General features: G+C 39.4%; 2 non-coding genes across 2 annotated transcripts; one reads left to right on the top strand and one right to left on the bottom strand.

Moving 5' to 3' along the window:
• Positions 1 to 14,783: 14,783 nt before the first annotated feature.
• LOC121231104 (small nucleolar RNA R71) lies at positions 14,784 to 14,890 on the bottom strand. The gene has a single exon (XR_005929172.1). It is a non-coding gene; the product is annotated as a small nucleolar RNA R71 (small nucleolar RNA).
• A 5,786-nt stretch (positions 14,891 to 20,676) lies between these two features.
• Positions 20,677 to 20,783, top strand: LOC121231614 (small nucleolar RNA R71). Its single transcript, XR_005929670.1, has one exon. It is a non-coding gene; the product is annotated as a small nucleolar RNA R71 (small nucleolar RNA).
• The last annotated feature ends 750 nt before the right edge of the window (positions 20,784 to 21,533 follow it).

Raw genomic sequence — 21,533 nt, 5'->3', positions numbered from 1 at the left:
ATTCTGTAACTACCCAAAATCCTAAGTAATTGTTTTTGTATGTTTGTGACACATCTGTGGATCTGCTTCAGTGGTTAAGTGTTCTGGGAGTGTCTGAGAAGTCTTGGGTTCAAGCCTTGGCTTAAGCAAAAGTTTTGTTTTAGAAGATTAAACCCTGTCTTTAGTCAGTAGGTCTTTTAAATTAATGTGTTTATAACATGACAGAATGGGCCTGCTGGTCTAGGAGTTAAGTGACGTGTGGTAGTTACTTGAGGTCTGAGGTTCGAATCCTGGTAGGCGTAGTGGAGTGTTTATTTTTCTACTGTGCTGTGGCAGTGTTGTGGTTTGACTGAAACATTGAAGTGTTTGAATGTATTTTGAATTGAGTAGTTGAGAGGGGAGTGGATGGCGTGGAGGGATTGTAGGAAAAAATCATGGGGAGTTGAGGTGAGAGGGTGTGGTGTGTCAAAATTAATATTTAGGCACTCAAAGAAATCAGTTTTGGGGAAAAAATTCAGCTTTGGTGAGTTGGAGCGCTCCATTTCAACTGCTGAGAAAATTTCGACTGTTGCACCTTTGATGAAGTTGTTACGTAAGGGTGTGCCATTTAACTAGACTGATGCTCAGTAAGAGAGTTTTGGAAAGCTTAAGAAAGTTCTAATTGAGGCCCCTGTGTTGATACAGCCAGAGTCTGGGAAACAGTTCACTGTCTACAGCGATGCATCACATGTTGATTTGGGATGTGTGTTGATGCAAGAGGGTAAGGTGGTGGCTTATGCGTCTCGTTAGCTTAAGACTCATGAGGCGAATTATCCAACGTATGACTTGGAATTGGCCGCAGTGGTATTCGCACTAAAAATTTGGAGGCATTACTTGTACGGTGAGAAGTGTATTATTTACACGGATCATAAGAGCCTCAAGTATCTCCTCACTCAGAAGGAGCTAAATCTTAGGCAGCGTAGATGGATTGAGCTGCTTAAGGACTATGACTGTAACACCCCTAACCCATATCCATCACCGGAACAGGGTAATGAGGCATTACAGAACATAAGTACAATTTCGAATATTCACATGTTAACATAGTTCATATTCATATACATACAGGTATATCATTAAATCAACTAATTAAACTATTCAAATAATTAAAACAAAATTTACACATAATGTACTATTTGAATCTAACAAAAACCACATTAATCTCTTACTTATTCGATTGCCCAAAATATACTTATACAAACTTATTAATTTCGGTTAATAAACAAGCTGCTCAATCAAGCATATTTTTAATTTAAACTAAAACATATGTTCAAAGAATATTGTATACATATATATATCTAAAAGTCATACACTTATACATATCATTGCCACGCCATGTACAAAAGTATACTAAAATTATATATTAATAGAACCCACCAAAACATATACACAAAATTACTCAATTTGATCAACTTATATTTGGCACTTGTACATTATAACATGTAAAATCAATTTTTATAATTATAATTAAAGTACTAATGTATACATTAAACAACTGTCATTGACATCAAATAGGTTATTTTTCCATGCATTTAACCCTACATAAATATGTTCAATAACTAAGCTTTGACAATTGTTCACTTCCAACTTTATTAATTAAGGTACACTAACGAACCATGCCCAACATTCAAATTGCATGCTCCAACTAAAATGGCACAAATATCTTATTTGAAAATCAGATCTATAAACCTATTTTTAACCACAAATAATTAATACCACCTTTGTACCATGAACTTATAAATGTACACATGTCAACCTAATAATAATAATACATTTGCCGAAACATATATACCACATAACTACTAAATTAAAAAGCTAATTTATCTTGTTTCCACTTCCCCAATTCATTACAAGATTATCCTTAACCAGTTAACTTATACATAACATAATAATGTCACTTTAACACTAAACCGATTTAGTAAGCCATTCACAAAACAAGACATATTTCATTAAACCCTTACCACATTCGAACTCAGCCATACAACATTTAATACCATTTTACAATTTAATGCTTATATTATCATAGCAACTAATTCCATATTTATATTATCTATACCTAGCAATAGCCGAATCAACCAAGTGTGTTAAGGAAAGATATACAAACCATAATCATTTCATTAACCACATCCAAAAACCCAACCATTATCATGCTATTTCCGAAATATATAACACCTATCCCAACCATCATTCCTTTATAGCATGTAATATTAAAACCGAAATGAATTCAGATCTTAAGCAAACATACTGAAATCAAACATGAAAACATAGCCATTTTCGCATTTATTATTTGTTTACTAATTTACCCTTAATGAACTTATATCAAAACTATATTTTGTAAGCCTAATGCTGTCCATATTAAATCAATGGGTTATTTACCATTTAAAAGCTTCCACTTATAAAGCCAATGACAAATCAGCCTTTTATAAATTAAACTACCAAAATTTTCTATTTACGCGATTAAGTCCTTTTATTAAATCGGTCACTCAAACGACAAAATTAAATCATGAAAATTTCATAGACATAAAGTCACACAAAATAAACACAGAAAATAAATTTAAAATATTTTTCTGACTCAGATTTGTGGTCTCAAAACCACCATTTTGATTAGGGTCTAAATCGGGCTGCTACAATGACTGTACGATCGAATACCATCCTGGTAAGGCCAATGTGGTGGCTGATGCACTGAGCCGTAGGGCTATGACTTTTCTGAAGGCGATGTTTGCTTGTCTCAGCTTTTTTGATGATGGTAGTCTGTTGGCCGAACTTCAGGTTAAACTGACATGGATTGAACATATTAAGGGTAAACAATAGGAGGACGAGTCACTGGGTCTTCATTTTCGATAGATTGAAAGTGGTAACACATCGGACTTTGGACTAAATAGTGAAGGGGTACTTTGTTTCCGTGGAAGAGTCTGTGTACCAAAGGATACTGATTTGAGGTAGTCTATACTGCGAGAGACGCATAATAGTCCTTATGCTATGCATCTTGGTGGAAATAAGATGTACTGAGACCTTCGAGAGATATATTGGTGGCTGGGTCTTAAGCGTGAAGTTACAGACTTCGTGGGTAAATGTCTGACTTGCCAACAGGTAAAGGCTAAACATCATTTACCTTCAGGGTTGCTTCAGCTAGTTGAGATTCAGCTTTGGAAGTGGGAGAGAGTGACTATAGACTTCGTTAGTAGGCTGCCCCTAACATGTAACGCCCCAAATTTGGGCCTAGAAGTATTGGGCCTTGAGTATGGGTCCGTAAGGAGGTTGTATATAAGCATTTAATTGTGCAAGGAAATGACACAATTAAATGTTTGCTTTGGTGGTTAATGGCTCTGAGAAGTGTTGGAGAAATCTTGGGTTCAAACCTGGGCTTTAGCAAAAATTTTGGTTTTAAGTGAATAAAACCCTGGGTGCTTAGATGAAGGCCTTTTAAATTATTGTGGTAAATAAATGACACAAGGAAGCATGTGGTCTAGTGGTTGTGGTGTCATTAAGGTTGTAAGGGAGCTTGGGTTCAAGTTTTGGCTCTTGCAATTTATTTTGGTTTTTCTTTTAAAGGAACCTGGACTTTGGCCTATAGACCTTATAATTAATTGAGGCTAAAATGGTGACACAAAGAGCCTTGTGGTGTAGTGGCAATGTGGCGTGTTGTGTAACTGTAGGGTCTAAGGTTCAAGTCTTGGGATACACAGTGGAGTATTTATTTTTCTGTTTGAGCTGTGTAGGAGGTGGAGTTGGACTGGAACTCTGTGGTTGAAGTGGTCATAAAAAATAAGGAATTTTCCAAACAGAGGAAAATCGGCACAATTATAGCCTAATGCCGAAATACTACCCTCAAGATCCCCCTAGCCAATTTCTCCTCCCTAATCCCCTCTATTCGGCCAACTCTAATCTCTCTTTCAAATCCCTAAAATCTCTCCCCTTATCACTCCTTAATTCAAGCATTCAACTGATTTAAACTCTCTCCAACAGAGTTATAATCGGCTTCAAACTTACCTTATTCACAAAGCATAAAAATAACATCACATTTACCATCACAGAGAATCGAACCCAGGTTTCCCCCAACCACTTGCACACCACCTTTTTAGCTCCTTAGTGGCGTCACTTAGCCACTTTGCCAGGGTTCTTTTGTGATACATTTTACCCACAACTTTTAATAAAGCCATCTATCCAAAGCCCCTAACTCCCTAAGTCCAAGGTTCAAAAATTCTTCCAGGTTTTGGTCGTCACATGGGCTTTCCATCAGCCCATTTACATACTCCAATTATGAATTTTCACTACCAAATACCAAATTTTAAAAACTTTACCTCTTTCTCGAAAATTACGAAAAACCCAAAAATTAGGATGTTACAACTCTACCCTCCTTAAAGAAATTTCGGCCTCGAAATTTACTTGATCCAAACAGTTGAGGATATTTTTGGCGCATTGCCTCCTCGGACTCCCAAGTAGCTTCTTCTTTGCTATGGTTTCTCCAAAGTACCTTCACCAGTGGGACTGACTTCCTTCTCAGCATCTTGACGTCGTGATCAAGTATCTGCGCAGGTTCTTTTTCGAAGGTCAAATTCGACTGTACTTCAATTTTTGCAACTGGCACGATATGAGTTGGGTCAGAATGATATCGCCTTAGCATGGACACATGAAAGACATCGTGAATACGATCCAGTTCCAGAGGTAACTCTAGCTGATAAGCCACCGGCCTTATCTGCTTAAGGATTCGATAAGGCCCAATGAACCATGGACTCAATTTGCCCTTCTTACCAAACCTCAATATCTTCTTCCAAGGCGATACCTTCAAAAAGACCATGTCCCCTACAGCATATTCAGTATCGTTACGCTTCAGATCAGCATAAGACTTTTGCCGATCCGCTGCCTCCTTTAACCGATTCTTGATCACCTCGACCTTGTGTTCAGTATCTGCTACCACCTCTGGACCAAGTACTTGCCTTTCCCCCAACTCTGCCCAACAAGTAGGCGAACGACCCCTTCGCCTATACAGTGTGTCGTAAGGAGCCATCTGAATACTTTCTTGGTAACTGTTGTTATACGCGAACTCCACCAATGGCAAGTAATCCTCCCAACAGCCCCTAAAGTCGATAACACAACCCCTCAACATATCTTCTAGAATCTGAATGACCCACTCTGACTGCCCATCCGACTGAGGGTGAAAAGCTGTACTAAAATCCAATCGCGTTCCCAACGCCTCATGCAACTTCTTCCAAAACCGAGATGTAAACCTTGGGTCTCGGTCAGAAATTATAAATACTGACACCCCATGCAACCGCACTATCTCCGCCACATAGAGCTTGGCCAACTTCTGAAGTGAGTAATCGGTTCGGACAGATATGAAATGGACAGATTTCGTCAGCCTATCCACAATTACCCAAACTGAACCCTTCTTGGAAGGTGTCAATGGCAAACCACTTACAAAATCCATAGTTACCTTTCCCACTTCCAAAGTGGTATCTTTACAGGCTGTAACAATCCTGAAGGCAGCTGATGCTCGGCCTTTACTTGTTGACACGTCAAACATTTCCCCATAAATTCGGTCACTTCTCACTTAAGCCCAGGCCACCAATATAGTTCTCGTAAGTCTCGATACAACTTACTCCCTCCTGGATGCATAGTACAAGGTCCATTATGTGCCTCCCTTAAAATCTTCAATCTCAAGTCAGAGTCCTTCGGCACACAAATTCTTCCCCAAAAACAAAGAACCCTATCATTATTTAACCCAAAGTCTGGATTCTCCCCCTTCTCAACTTGCTGAAACCGAGAAACCAATGACTCATCCACCAACTGCTGCTTCTTAATCTGCTCCACCCAAGTCAGTCTCACTTGTAATTCTGCCAATAAGCTTCCATCGTCATACAAACTTAAATGAGCAAACATTGCCTTCAATTCTGCCACAGTCCTTCGGCTTAACGCATCAGCCACGACGTTCGCCTTACCTGGATGGTACTCAATCAAACAGTCCTAGTCCTTTAACAACTCTATCCACCTTCGCTGTCTAAGATTCAACTCCTTTTGAGTTAGCAAGTACTTAGGACTCTTGTGATCCGTATAGATAATGCATCTCTCCCCATACAAGTAGTGCCTCCAAATCTTAAGCGCAAAGATCACTGCTGCCAACTCCAAGTCATGAGTAGGATAGTTTACCTCATGAGGATTAAGCTGTCGTGACGCATAAGCGACCACTTTACCCTTTTGCATCAACACGCAGCCCAAACCTACATGTGACGCGTCACTGTACACAGTGAAATCCTTACTAGACTCTGGCTGACTCAACACTAGCGCTTCTGTCAGAACCTTCTTTAACTTCTCAAAAGCCTCCTGCTGCTTATTTGTCCAAACAAATGGTGCTCCTTTCCTTATAAGTTTAGTTAATGGTGCTGCCAAACCCAGAAAACTTCGAATTTCTGTTACTGACTTTGGTGGCTTCTATTCCAGAATTGCCTCAATCTTTCGAGGGTCTACCTTGATCCCCTCAGCAGACACAACATGCCCCAAGAAAGTTACTTCTTTCAGCCAAAACTCACACTTACTAAACTTTGCATAAAGTTACTTTTCCCTTAGCACTTGCAGTACAATACGAAGATGTTCATCATGCTTTTCCCCCGTTTCCGAGTACACTAAGATATCATCGATAAAAATGACTACGAACTGATCCAAGTATGGCTGAAACACCCGATTCATTAAATCCATGAATGCTGCTGGTGCATTAGTCAAACCAAAGGGTATAACCAGAAACTCGTAATGACCATATCGAGTTCTGAATGCCGTCTTATGAATATCCACTTCTTTGACTCTCAACTGATGATATCCTGACCGAAGGTCAATCTTAGAAAATATTGAGGCTCCTCTCAGTTGGTCGAACAAATCGTCGATTCTAGGCAAATGATACTTGTTCTTGATCGTCAGCTTGTTCTACTGCCGATAATTAATACACATCTGCATGGTCCCATCTTTCTTTTTTACGAACAGCACTAGTGCGCTCCACGGAGAAATACTTGGTCGTATAAACCCTCTATCCAACAGTTCCTGAATTTGAGCTTTCAGTTCCACCTACTCCTTTGGTGCCATCCTATAAGGCGCAATGGACACTGGAGCTGTTCCAGGTAACAAGTCGATTCCGAACTCGACTTCTCTGTTCAGAGGTAATCTAGGAAGTTCCTCCGGAAATACATCCTAAAATTCTTTGATGGTTCTAACCGACTCCACAGTTATCCCCTCAGGTTAAGCTTGACTCACAAATGCTAAGAACGACTCACACCCTTTCCGAATCAACTTCTCAGCCCTTAAAGCTGAGACAACATTGGAAAAATAGTTCCTTCGCTCCCCTATGACCATTATCTCCTCATCTTTGGCAGTTCTTAGCACCATTCTCTTAGCAGCACAATCCAACGTTGCCCTATGCTTAGTTAGCCAATCCATTCCCAAAATAAGATCAAAATCCCCAAATGGCAGCTCCATCAAATCTCCTACAAATATGTTATCTTGTGTCTCCAAAGGCACCGCCCTAAAGAGTTTATCTACCTTAACCGAGTGTCCTAAAGGGCTTATCACTGATACCCCACTCACAGTCTCCTCAAGAAGCACACCCAATGCCCTAGATACATCACAAGCAACATACGAGTGAGTGGAACCCACATCAATCAAAGCAGTGTAAGGCGTGCTATGAATGAAGAACATACCAGTTATAACATCAGGAGTGTAACCCTCCTCACGTTGCCGTGCAGCATAAACCAATACCGGCTGTCGAGCTTCAGCATGTCCAGCACCCCTGCCAGGTGCCCCACGTCCACGTCCATTACCATTACCACCCCTTTCTTGCCCACGGCCTCTTTGTGGTGGTGGTCTTCCTCGCTGCAGTTGGACACCTTTTTGCTCTGTAGCTAGATCCTGGGCTACTTTCTGAGGACACTCTCTGAACTTATGTTCCTTTGACCCACATCAAAAACATGCTCCATTTCGTTTCCAGCACTCCCCCATATGTACCCTGGCACAGTCTCTGCAAGTCTGCGGTCTAAAGGTATTCACTGGAACTGCTTGAACCGGTTCCTCCATTCTAGCTCTTTTAGCATTCCTATTCGCAACACCTGGAGGTCTAGAATCCCTCCTAAATCTGGGTCGATCCTTCTCACGATTCTGCCATTCAGTCCATTTTACTTCCTCAGCTATCTTAGCCTCCTCTACCAATGCAGTGAAATCACGCTCCCTCTGTGGAGCTATCAGTACCCTAAGTTCATCGCGGAGGCCATCCTCAAATCGAACACTGTGCTCATATTCAGTCGCAACTATCCCGCTAGCATATCAACCTAGCCTCAAGAATTCTGCCTCATACTCCGCAACAGTCTTATTACCCTAAACCAAATTCAAAAATTCCTTTCGACGGGCATCCACATAACTAGCTCCAACATACCTCCCCTTAAAAGCAGTCTTAAATAGTTCCCAGGTTACTCGTTCGATCGGGGTACTCTCCCTTACAGTAATCCACCACCGGTATGCCTCATCTCGTAGCAACGACACAGCCTCCTTCAGCTTTTGCTCCACAGAGCAATTCAGGTCGTCCATAATCCGCTCTGTTGCCTCTAGCCAATATTCATCCACATTTGGGGCTACTCCAGATACGCCCCTAAAAACCTCTGCTCCATTATCCCAGAGTTGCTCCGAGATGGATCCCCTATTTACTGTCCCGGTGCTAGCTCCAGCAACCCTTTCTAAAACCCTTAACATTTCTTGGGCCAAAGCATCATCCCCTGCAGCCCGATCATATGACCCAGTGTCAGTTGCTTGTGGCACGAATGCCTCCTCAGCTGGCCTATGCCCTGAGGATAAAGATTCAGCTTGTACCCTTCCGCGACCACGTCCGCGGCCTCTTCCATGAGTTCCTCTTGTACTCATATCGAATTATCTGATTACGAATTTTATGACATCAGTTTAATGTTCACTTGTTTATTACGAGATGTCTTATGGAAATATAGCAGTTCAAGGATTGTTTAAGTAACGTTGCAGCCTAGCTACAGTTTCATTCCTACCGTTTTACAGCTCTACCCTATCTAAAGTATCATAGCAGGGTCTCAGCATCATATCAATATCACATAACGAAAAAGAGAGTATACTTACAGACTTGGTACCGGGGATTCAGTGTGCCACTTCTTTCTCCAAACCATTTAAAACAAAAACATGTATTTGATCACAGCGAATAGAAATTTCTTAAAATATGATTTAAAATACCTTTGTTTTGAAATTCTTGATTTTAAACCCGTTTAGAAACCCACAGCCGAGTTGTTGCAACCCAGGCTCTGATACCACTAAATGTAACACCCAAACCCGGCCCAGACATTATGGACGAATCCGATGTGCCACATTAAAGTTAAAAAAAATACACGCTTCATCTTAGTGTTTTAATAAGTTGTTTTTTGTTAAGCTTATCCAAGTGAATGGAAGCTGTACACCAGGTAGGTATCCAAAAACAGTGGAGGTGAGCCATGCAGGCTGCTTAAGTACCAAGCACTTCGATTGAATCCAATCCTAGACATGCCCATAACCATTACCACACTTTGATAACCGAGTTGAAATTCATTTGAGTAAATATCTTTGATAAACCGATTAATCGTGTCGTTACGTTATTCTGAAAACGAGTATCATTTTGAAAACACGTCCTAAGTCTAACCCATTTGAAGTATCATCAGAAATATTTAGAGTTATTAAAAATAAAATAATCCCAGAAAGAGAATAAAGTTAAAATGACCTTATTACAACCTAAAAATAAATAAAAATTAAGATAAACTAAAGAAAACCAGTTACTTATTTTAAAGTCCAAAAGCGATCACCGTGGCCACTCTGAATCCCCTCCGGCTCTAAGTCCCCACATCAAGGCTCACCTGCAAGGTTAAGGAAGGGGGTGAGTTTGGAAACTCAGTGTGCAACAAGCCCTTTTCAGAGCCCAAACCAATATCAGCATACTGGGCCTAAGCCCAAATTCAGTCTCAACAAATACTGGGCCGAAGCCTTTCGTTTATCGGTTACTGGGCCGAAGCCTTTTTATAATTCATATCACTGGCCCGAAGCCTTTACTGCAAACGGTACGGCCCATAGGCCCTTTTCAATAACAAATGCAATATCAATGAACATATGCAAGCCCATTTGGGGAGACTACTCAACCCACCATCCGCTACTCTCTACCCGTACCAACCAAGCTCTCCATGTGGGGAATAACTCAACCCACCCAACCAAACTCTCCACTGGCAGCATAGCTGCTTTATCATATAACTAGAGGCCTAGCCTCTTTTAATAACTAGGGCAAAGCCCTTTTCGGTAAACTGGGGCAAAGCCCTTTTAACATTTCTTCCATTCATATAAAACCCAACTTACCGTGATGCAGAAAATCATGCTCTTACCTGTTCCAACGATCCCGATCCTCAAACTTAGCGTATCTAACTAACCTATGAGCTTTCGCATGCTCACAAGTCCTCGAAATGCCAGAATTTTGGCATTTTGGCATTTCGGCATATATCGATTTAAACTACGAAAGAGGGTTCGTTACGCACCCGTTTTGTGACGTTCACCAATAAAGTCTCCCACAGCAACCTACAATTATTTACCACTATTCTTAGTCTACAGATCATGCTAATGAAACCCAAATCTTACCTTACCAAAATCGGCCAAAGAATCCCTAACAACCATAAGTCACTTACCTTCACCGAGTCCGTTGCTCGATCCAAGTTTTCCAAATCGATACCCCAAGCCTTGCTGCTCCTCCAAAGTATCTACCCCGCTATAAAAACCATAAAAATCAAATGAAAAATCCCAATAAAGCCTATATCTCAAATCGGCAAGCTCCCTAAACTATAGGGGTTTTGGCTTTTGTCAACAGTTATACTACTGAATCGATTGGAGTATGAATACTTTCCACAGTCTTCCTTTTTAAACTGATTAAAGCTTAGCGGATGAAGGAGTTGACCACTAAAAAGTGAAGGAAATAGAAGGTTGCTGGTCAACAAGAAATCGGCACCACCAAGTTTCACAGGTTTCGGCTTTTGTGGCTTTTCGGCAAAAGTGAAGATAAGAAAGGGAGTAGTAGATGGAAAGAAAGGAATAGTAGACTGGTTTTGGAGAAGAAAAGAAAGAAAGATGAATGGGAAGGGTGGCAGTTTCGGTTAGAGAAGAAAAAATAGAAAAGAAAAGGATGGTTTTATGGTGATCAAACAGAGGAAAATCGGTACAACTATAGCCTAATGCCGAAATACTACCCTCAAAATCCCCCTAGCCGATTTCTCCTCCCTAATCCCCTCTATTTGGCCAACTCTAATCTCTCTTTCAAATCCCTAAAATCTCTCTCCTTATCACTCCTTAATTCAAGCATTCAACTGATTCAAACTCTCTCCAACAAAGTTCCAATCGGCTTCAAACTTCTGCATGCATAAAGCATAAAAATAACATCACATTTGCCATCACAGAGAATCGAACCTAGGTTTCCCCCAACCACTTACACGCCACCTTTTTAGCTCCTTAGTGGCGTCATTTAGCCACTTTTCCAGGGGCTCTTTTGTGATACATTTTACCCATAACTTTTAATAAAGCCATCTATCCAAAGCCCCTAACTCCCTAAGTCCAAGGTTCAAAAATTCTTCCGGGTTTTGGTCGTCACATGGGCTTTCCATAAGCCCATTTACATACTCCAATTATTAATTTTCACTACCAATGTAACGCCCCCACGTCCGAAACCGTCGCCGGAGTCGAGCTTGAGGGGTTACCGAACATAATTTATCAATTTAAGAACTTCAAATCATTTGTTTCTACATTCACAGCTTTCTAGCTACTCGCGTCACAGTTACAAGAAAAATCATATCTCAAGTTACGAAACTCAAAATCAAGATCCGTAAATTTTCCCTGAATCTAGACTCATATATCTATTTACTAATTTTTTTCTAGAATTTTTTTATTGGGCCAATTAGTACAGTTTATTAAATAATGTATCCCCTGTTTCAGGGTTCGACTGCTTTGTCCTCTGTGTATTACGAATCAGATATATCTCTATACAAAATTTCAATGACAATGAGGTTTGTTTCTATTAAAACTAGACTCAATAAGGAATTTGTACATATAAATAACAACTTCTAATTATTTTAGTAAAATTTATTATGAATTTTTAAAGTCAGAACAGGGGATCCAGAAATCACTCTGGCCCTGTTTCGCAAAAGTTTAAATATCTCATAAAGTATAATTTATACTCATATATATATTTACTAAGTTTTTTCTAGAATTTTTGGCTGGGCCAATTAGTACAGTTTATTAGTTAAAGTCTCTCCGGTTTTAGGGTTCGACTGCTCTGACCTTTGTGTATTACGAATTAGATATCTCCCTATACGGAATTTCCATGACTACGAGGTTTGTTTATATCAAAACTAGACTGAACAAGGAATTTGTACATATAAATAATTACTTATAATTATTTTTGTAAAATTTATTATGAATTTTTAAAGTCAGAACAGAGGATCCAGAAACCACTCTGGCCCTGTTTCACAAGGTTTCAAATATCTCATAAAGTATAATTTATATGCCTATTTTTTTTAATCCATATGAAAATAGACTCATTAAGATTCAATTTCATAACTTTCTCATCATTTAATTCCATTTATACTATTTTTAGTGATTTTTCAAATTCATGTCATTGCTGCAGCAATATTCTGTTTTAAGGCAAATTTCATCTTTTCATGAGTTGTTATGAACTAGATAACCTATTAAACTTCCATGATATCAAACATGATCTAAATTTAACCATCACCATGGCTTATCAATATCAAACATTTTCTCAACCAATCATGGCCATGTCATAAAATTATTTACACAAAATAAGTATATTGCTATACATGCCATACTTAAGTTTTACAAGCCATTTACCCAGATGAAAGTCCTTTGGATAGTGTGATCGAACCTTCGACCCGTCCCGATTCCTGAGCTGGCTTGTTCAAAACTACAGTAAATAAAGAGGAGGGAGTAAGCATAAATGCTTAGTAAGTTCATATGTAAATAACAAGTAACATAACAATACAAATATACCAAACAACTTTAGCATGGTATCACCAAAACATATATCACATTTCTAAACATCATTCATCATCTTACCACCTTATCATTGTTGTATCTATTTTCAACCCGAGGGTTGAACATACCTGTCCAAAGTGTCCATTTCACAACACTTACCAAAACGTCACTTGCATCTTAAGTGTTCTTCCATTTCACTAGAAATTTCACCCGTTGAACACCTCGGAATATAACTCGGATACACGGATAATTTGCACATAAGTGCCTCATATGTAATCAAGAAATCATGTAACCCGCCCCTAAGTGAACTCGGACTCAACTCAATGAGCTCGGGCATTCGCATCCATAAGTGAACTCGGACTCAACTCAACGAGTTCGGATGCCTAGTTACATCTCACGAACTCGGACTCAACTAAACGAGTTCGGACATTCGCATCCATAAGTGAACTCGGACTCAACGCAACGAATTCGGATGCTCAACCATCCTAGTGACATGTCACTTGTATCCTAATCTATTCCTAAGGTTCAAACGGGCTTTTTCCCTCGATCTCACATTTGCCGTCTTCCATGGAATATCGGAACCGATACTCGGTAGCAATTCATATTTATCAAGTAGTAAACATAATTTGCATATTACTCAATATTAACCACAAAGCATAATATTTCACGATTAAAAATCAGCATATCATATAATTAACATTAATAACTTAAAAATAACATTTATGCTACATTATTTACACATGAACTTACCTTGGTACCAAAATATAAAGATTTTGCAATTTAGTCCACAATCTTTTCTTTTCCTCGATCGCGACTTGAATCTCGTTTCTCTTGATCTATAATGCAAAATAAAAACAAAAAATAATTTTTAAATATTTTTTTAACTCAGATTCGTGGTCCCAAAACCGCCATTCTGATTAGGGTCTAAATCGGGCTGTTACAATAATTATACTATTGTTCGATAGGTGCGCTTACCTTAATCAAATTTTGAGTTAGTTTAGAGACCATCAAGTTTTTGGCGCTGTTTCTAGGGACTAAGATATGAGGAACACTTAATTTTTATTACTTTAGCCATTTTTATTTTTATTGCAATTTAATTTTGTTTTTATTACTAATTTTTCTTTTATTTGTTTTTGGCAGGTTTTTATAGTTTATGACTAGAGGAAACACGTCAGGACCTCTACTTTTTGACAACGAAATTAAAAGCACAGCTCAGAGAAATCGTAGAGAGATAAGGCAAAGTCTATGGTATATAAAGGAAGAGCACGAGGACGATACCAATAACACCGAGGAGATGGCCGGAAATCAAAATAATCCGCTGCCTCCTATGGTTGCCGCAAATCCAGTGAATCAGAATCTTGCTCCTCATACTATGTACGACTATGCTAAGCCCAATTTAATAGGAGTTGAATCGAGTATAGTTAGACCTACTATTGCTGCAAATAATTTTGAACTGAAACCTAATAGGATTCAAATGATACAACAGTTTTTTCAGTTTAATGGTTTACAGGACGAGGATCCAAACTCATTTAGAAATTTTTTTGGAATTCTGTGACACCTTTAAGATCAATGGCGTTTCTGACGATGCCATTTGCCTTTGGTTATTTCCCTTTTCATTATGGAATAAGGCTAAATAGTGGTTGAACTCGTTACCACAAGGGTCAATCACTACTTGGGAACAAATGACCAAAACACTTTTGCTTAAATATTTTTCGCCGGCTAAAACGGCAAAGGTTAGGAATGATATTTCTTCTTTTGTGTAGATGGATTTAGAAACACTTGATGATGCATGGGAGAGATACAAGGATTTTTTGAGAAGGTGCCCTCACCATGGGTTACCTCTTTGGCTATAGGTTCAAACTTTCCACAACGGTTTGAATCCCTCAACTAGACAAATGGTTGATGCAGTTGCTGGTGGAACCATCAATAATAAGACACCTGAAGAGGTTTATGAGTTCATAGAAGAGATGTCACTAAACAATTATCATTTGCAAGTCATGAGGACAAAGCTGACAAAAGTAGCCGACATTTTTAATGTCGACTCGGTTACTATGCTTTCAAATTAGGTAGAACTTTTGAATAGAAAGATTGATGGTTTATTTGGTTCTACGTAGGTACATCCAGTAATGCAGTGCGATGCAAGTGGAGTTGGAATGAGAAATACAGAATAACATGGAGAATGAGCAAATAAATTATATGGGTAATAATCCTTGACCTCAAAATAATCCTTACAGTAACTCTTACAACGCAGGGTGGAGGAAACACCCAAATTTCTCATAGGGAGACCAAGGGAATCAGAGACCACCACTAATCGTGTGATTTCGTGATAGGTTTTAAATATTTATGATTAATTGTTCTTGAAACTAACTATTATCGCGATGTAGGCAAGTGCACCTATCGAATAGTAGTATAGTTTTAGCAAGACCAGATTGTCGAACCAAAAGGAACTAAAAGTACTAGTAATGACTGTCTTCTTATTATCTAGCCTAAAAATAAAGAGGTTTTTGTTTTAACTAAACTAAGAATTCACAGAAAATGGCTAAAAAATCTCACAAAAATTATGGCTTTTTGATGTTTAAAACGTGTGAATTCCAACTCAAAGTAATACCTAAACTTTGGAGAAACAACATAAGATTTTAAATTCTTAAAAATCAACTTATCATGCTTGATTCTCTAATGTCTAAAGGTTTAAACAATCAATGCACAAATGCCTATGTTTTAATTCAAGATATATCAATTAAAATCATAAATCAATCAAAATTTATCCTAAATATGATATGAGAGCTTTTCTAGAGGACAGAGCAGTTATTCAGGGATTTTTCTGATAATGAAATAAATACCCCCCACACTTAAGATGCACATTGCCCTCAATGTACAAAGATAGATATTAAAATATAAAAATAAGATAGGGGGAGAAGTGAAACTTCCTATATGATGAATTCCTCGAACTGGAGTTTTGGAGAGTAATCGGTTCGAGAGTGAAGGAGGATACTCCAACGATTGTAGAGGTTCATTAATCCATAAGTCCTATGCCAAAAGAATATTATATCTAGTGGTAGCTATGGTCGTGGTCGATTAGGACATGGCAGTCGTGGAGAACCTTTCTCGGTGGAGTTTTAGTTCCTATGTGATGATGAGCATAAGAGCTCTATATAACTGTGATAAAATCAGGAAATTTTTATGGGATATTTGGAAGAATAATTACTCATAAAGAAATAATCGAAATTGATAATTAAAAATAAAATTCTAAAATCTAATAAAAATAAAAAGTAGTTTTAATAAAAATTAAAAACATAAAATAATAAATAAATATTTTTAAACATCTTCATCGCTGGATGGTTCACGAGGTGGGACTGGCGATGAGATGTGGAGGTGCTGACAAATCTACTGTAGATTAGCATCAATGTTGTCAAATTGTTGAAAACACTATTGCTCGAATCGAGTGAGGCACTCAGAGATGTCAGCATATGAAGTCGCCGCATGAATTGGACGAGAGGGTGGTGGTGGCTGAGTCGGTGGGTCCTCATGCTATGGAGGGACATCATCAGGAATGTCCTCGTGGGCCTTCTCTTTGGTAGATTGGGTGAGACGATATTGGGGAGGGTAGGTTTCTTGGCGCCTCTCGATCATCCTCATGCTAAGCATGCTCGAGATGCCTTGTGGAGACATCTGGCCGATGAGGGTAAGGGATGATTCTTGGGTCGCAGTGCTGAGGAGCCCAAAGTGTCGAGCCAACAGTGTCACGTAGGGGCCAATGGAGATGACCCTCTTCCTATGCTGCTCTGTCTGGTGATGAATCGCGAGGGCAATGAAATAGGCAAGGTCGATGACGTGCCTGTGCGACATGCACCATAAGAAGTAGGCGTCGTGAGTGTTGACGACGCTAGTGCTCTCTCGCCTCCCTGTAATCGTGTGAGCCAAAATGGCGTGTAGGTACCTCAGAGATGGAGGGAGAGCCGATGCCTTGGTCTGGCTAGGATTGTAGGTGGCCCCACTTGGTACTAGTGCGTCTCAGCACCGTGAAGGAGAACGATGGATGTGGTGGTTAAGAGCATGTAAGTAATTCTCCTCCTTGAATTTCTCTGTATATAAACCCAGTGCAGCACAGAACTCTGGGATGCTTAGCTGGCAGACTAACCCGCCTAGGCGAAACTGGACCGTACCGGGATCTTCGTAGTTCGTCATTACAGTTTGAAGATGGAACGTTGAGCATAGTTCCATTGTGAGCTCGAGGTATGTTAGTTCGATGATCCAAAAGAATAGCTCCTAAGGGTCGGTGGTTAAGAGGGCCCGAATCGCATCAGCTAGCTGAACTTATTCTACGGCAGCCCAGTCGATGCAGCGGCCCGCAATTAAAGGTCGGGCCCGAAGTATTTGAAAAAGTTCTTATTGGGGCCTTCGGGTGAACTGAAGGAAAGGGTGACGAATTTCCATGGTTGGACCCGCGAAAGATGACGTTCCCTTCCTCTTTTTCGAAGCAGGGACAGCGACCTTCTTTCCTCGTGAAGATAACATTATAAGCCTGCAATATAAAGAATAATAATAATAGTTAAACGAATTTGAAAAAGTAAAAAGTCATGAATTTGAACTAACTATTTCAGCCAAAACTACTAATACGAAGCAAACTCAACCAAAATAACCATGAGAATGAGAATAGTAATGTAATGGGTATGAGGTTTTCCTAATCTCGATTTAACATGGAATGTATGATAACTAACCTAAGAATGCAAATTAAATGATAGGCATTGGCATGGTAATAGCATGAGAATAAGCATAGTAATGTCATGGGTATGAGGTTTCCCTAATAACTCGATTTAATACGAAATGTATGATAACTAACCTAAGAATGCATATTAAATGATAGAATAATGAGCAAAATGAAAAATAGTTCAAAAGATATGAAGATTATGTTGATAATAAGCATTAGAAATAAGTAAAATAGAAGTGAAAGGAGTTAAAAAACGCTAGGGGAGAGAGATTGAGCGTCAAAAATGGAGTGGGAAGCGGTGCACGGGCGTGGTAGGAAGGGCGTGTGGACTTGCAGCGGCTAGGGTTAGGGTTTTCGAATGGGGAAGAAAGTGAATAGTGCAAGGTATTTATAGATTTTGGGGCACACGGCCAGGTAACACGCCCGTGTTCCCCAATTTCAGCCCGTGTGATTCGTGAATTTTGAATTTGGGTGCGTCTGACATTTAGTACACGTCTGTGTTCATTGGGCGTGTAGGTGTACATGGCACGGCCGTGTCTAGCGTTGTTCGCTTCTTCCACGCCCGTGTTACTTTGGCAGGTTCGACCACGGGTGGTAGACACGGACGTGCTATTTTAACAGGTTCGACCACGGTTCTTACACATGGACGTGTCTCAAGCCCGTGTTGTTTTGGCAGGTTCAACCACGACCATGTCGCACAGCCGTGGCATTTTATCGTAGCTCGTGTTTGGGAAAAATTGTTGCCCTGTTTTCATACGGCCATAAGCACGCCCATGCTCTTGGCCGTGTCCCTGTGGAAAACCTGTATTCAAGTGCTCTGTTAGTAAGTTAGATGTTGAAGACTAAATTTTAAAGAAGTTAACACAGTTAGTGCTCGGGTTGCCTCCCAAGAAGCGCTTATTTATAGTCTAAGCTCGACTTACCTCTCTGTTGAATGATCATGGTGATTTGATGAGTTTATACTCGTCATTCTTGCTATTAATCTCATTAAAATAAGGTTTTAAACGAGTGTTGTTTACCTTAAAAGTACCGAACTTAGGGTGAATTACCTCAACTGTACCGAATGGAAAAATACTAAGTGCCGTAACAGGGATTTCTTCATTCGGTGTAGTAGTGACAATGTGAGGATCGGCGGCATCTAATAAGACTTTATCTCCAACCTTAAGTTGATTTGGAAAGGTATTGAGCTCGTTCTGTCGTAAATTCAGTTTGTCGGGTGTTCTCGGTTTATGCGTCCACCATTCATCTAGCTCCTCGATTTGTAGCCTTTGATCGTCATGAATGGGTCCTCTACTATTGCTTAAGAATGGTTCATGTACTTCCTTCAGACTCATTTCCTGCAAAGAAGGTTGCGCCATATTGTCAGTTTAGTAGAATGGTTTAGACGATCACCTTCAATTTCTATTGTGTTGCCAGAATTGTGAGCTTGAAGGGTGACTGTTTCGTCTCCCACATGGAGTGTAAGTTCACCTGTGCCAACATCAATAATTGCTTTAGTAGTTGCTAAAAAGGGCCTTCCTAGAATTAAAGGAGTGTTGCTATCCTCCTCTATGTCTAGAACAATAAAATCAACGGGAAATATAAATTTATCGATTTTAACTAGCACATCTTCAATAATACCCCTAGGGAATCTTATAGTTTTATTTGCTAATTGAATGCTCATCCTAGTTTGTTTGGGTTTCCCGAGACCTAGCTGCTTAAACATTTTGTAAGGCATGACGTTGATACTAGCCCCTAAATTAGCTAATGCATTATTAACATCTAAACTACCAATTAAGCAAGGAATCGTAAAACTCCCTGGATCTTTTAGTTTGTTCAGTAGCTTATTTTGCAGAATAGCTGAGCACACTGCGTTTAGCTCCACATACGACGCGTCGTCCAACTTATGCTTATTTTCTAAAAGCTCCTTTAAAAATTTTATTGCGTTTGGCATCTGCGATAGCGTTTCAATAAACGGTAAGTTAAAGCGTAATTTTTTTAAGAGTTTAAAGAATTTACCAAATTGTTCATCTGAGCGGTCTTTCCTTGTCGCATTGGGGTATGGCACATGAGGTTTATATTCGAAATGAATCATTTTGTTTTTATTGTGATCTACCTCACCTTGACCTTTGCTTACCACAGTTTCTTGCCTCGGTTCTGGCTCAGGCTCAACAACCCCTTCTTCATCTTAAACATTAATCGCGTTGAGCTGTTCCGTTGGGTTAGGTTCGGTATTACTTGGCAAACTACCTTGTGGTCATTCGGAGATTAATTTGGAAAGCTGGCCTATCTGAGTTTCGAGCCCTTGGATCGATGCTTGTTGATTTTTAAGTACTGTCTCGGTATTCTAAAAATGAGTTTCTGACACCGGTACAAACTTTGAGAGCATCCCTTCAAGGTTCGGCTTCTTTTCCTATTGGTAGGGTGGTTGTTGGTAGCCTGTAGGTGGTTGTGGTCTTTGATTTCCTTGACCACCCCACGAGAAATTGGGGTGGTTCCTCCAACCTGCATTGTAAGTGTTACTATATTGATTGTTTTGAGGTCGAGGATTATTACCCATGTAATTTAATTACTCGTTATACATATTGTGACCATAAGGTTGGTATTCCGAATGGCTTGTTCCACCTCCACTTACTTCACACTAAATTACTCGGTGAACCTGTAAAGAACTAAAAAAACCATCAATTTTCTTATTCAAGAGTTCTACCTGATTAGAGAGCATGGTGACTGAATCGATGTTATAAATGCCGGCTGTTTTCGTTGGCTTTGTCCTCATGACTTGCCACTGATAGTTATTTAGTGACATCTTCTTTATAAACTCATAGGCATTTTCAAGTGTTTTATTATTGATGGTTCTGCCAGCAGCTGCATCAACCATTTGTCGAGTCGAAGGATTCAGGCCATTATGGAACGTTTCAACCTGTAACCAAAGCAGTAACCCATGGTGAGGGCACCTTCTCAAAAGGTCCTTGTATCTCTCCCATGCATCGTAGAGTGTTTCTAAATCCATCTGCACAAAAGAAGAGATATCATTACGTAATTTAGCCGTTTTAGCCGGCGAAAAATATTTTAGTAAAAATTTTTCGGTCATTTATTCCCAAGTAGTAATTGACCATCGTAGTAACGAGTTCAACCACTGTTTAGCTTTGTTCCTTAATGAAAAATAGAATAACCAAAGACGAATGGCATCATCAGAAACACCATTAATTTTAAATGTATCGTATAGTTCTAAGAAGTTGGCTAAATAAGCGTTGGGATCCTTATCCTGCAAACCATCAAACTGAACAAGTTGCTGTATCATTTGAATAGTGTTAGGTTTCAGTTCAAAAGTATTTGCAGCTACAACAGGTCAAACTATGCTCGATCCAGTTCCTGTTAAAGAAGGTTTAGCATAATCATACATAGTGCGTGGAGTAGGATTTTGATTAACCACAATTGTAGGAGGTAGCTGATTGTCTTGGTTTTCAGCCATCTCTTCGGCTAGGGGTTGAGTATCGTCCTCTTGCTCGTTCTCTGTGTATCTTAAGCTTTACCTTATTTCTCTTTGGTTTCTGCGAACTGTGCGATCGATTTCTTCGTCCAAAAGTAGTGGTCGTGACAGGTTTTTTCTAGTCATAAACTATAAAAACCTGCCAAAAGAAGGACAAAGTAAATTAATAGGTAATAATAATAAAAAAAATTAAATTAAATTGCAAGAAAAATAAATGGCTAAAGTAATAAAAATTGAGCGTTCCTAATATCTCAGTTCCCCAGCAACGGCGCTAAAATCTTGATCGCGTTATTTCGTGATAGG

The sequence above is a fragment of the Gossypium hirsutum genome, chromosome A06, assembly GCF_007990345.1.
Source record: "Gossypium hirsutum isolate 1008001.06 chromosome A06, Gossypium_hirsutum_v2.1, whole genome shotgun sequence".
Classification (NCBI taxonomy): Eukaryota; Viridiplantae; Streptophyta; class Magnoliopsida; order Malvales; family Malvaceae; genus Gossypium; species Gossypium hirsutum.
Note: the sequence above shows the minus strand (reverse complement) of the source record. Positions and strands in the feature narration are given on the sequence as shown.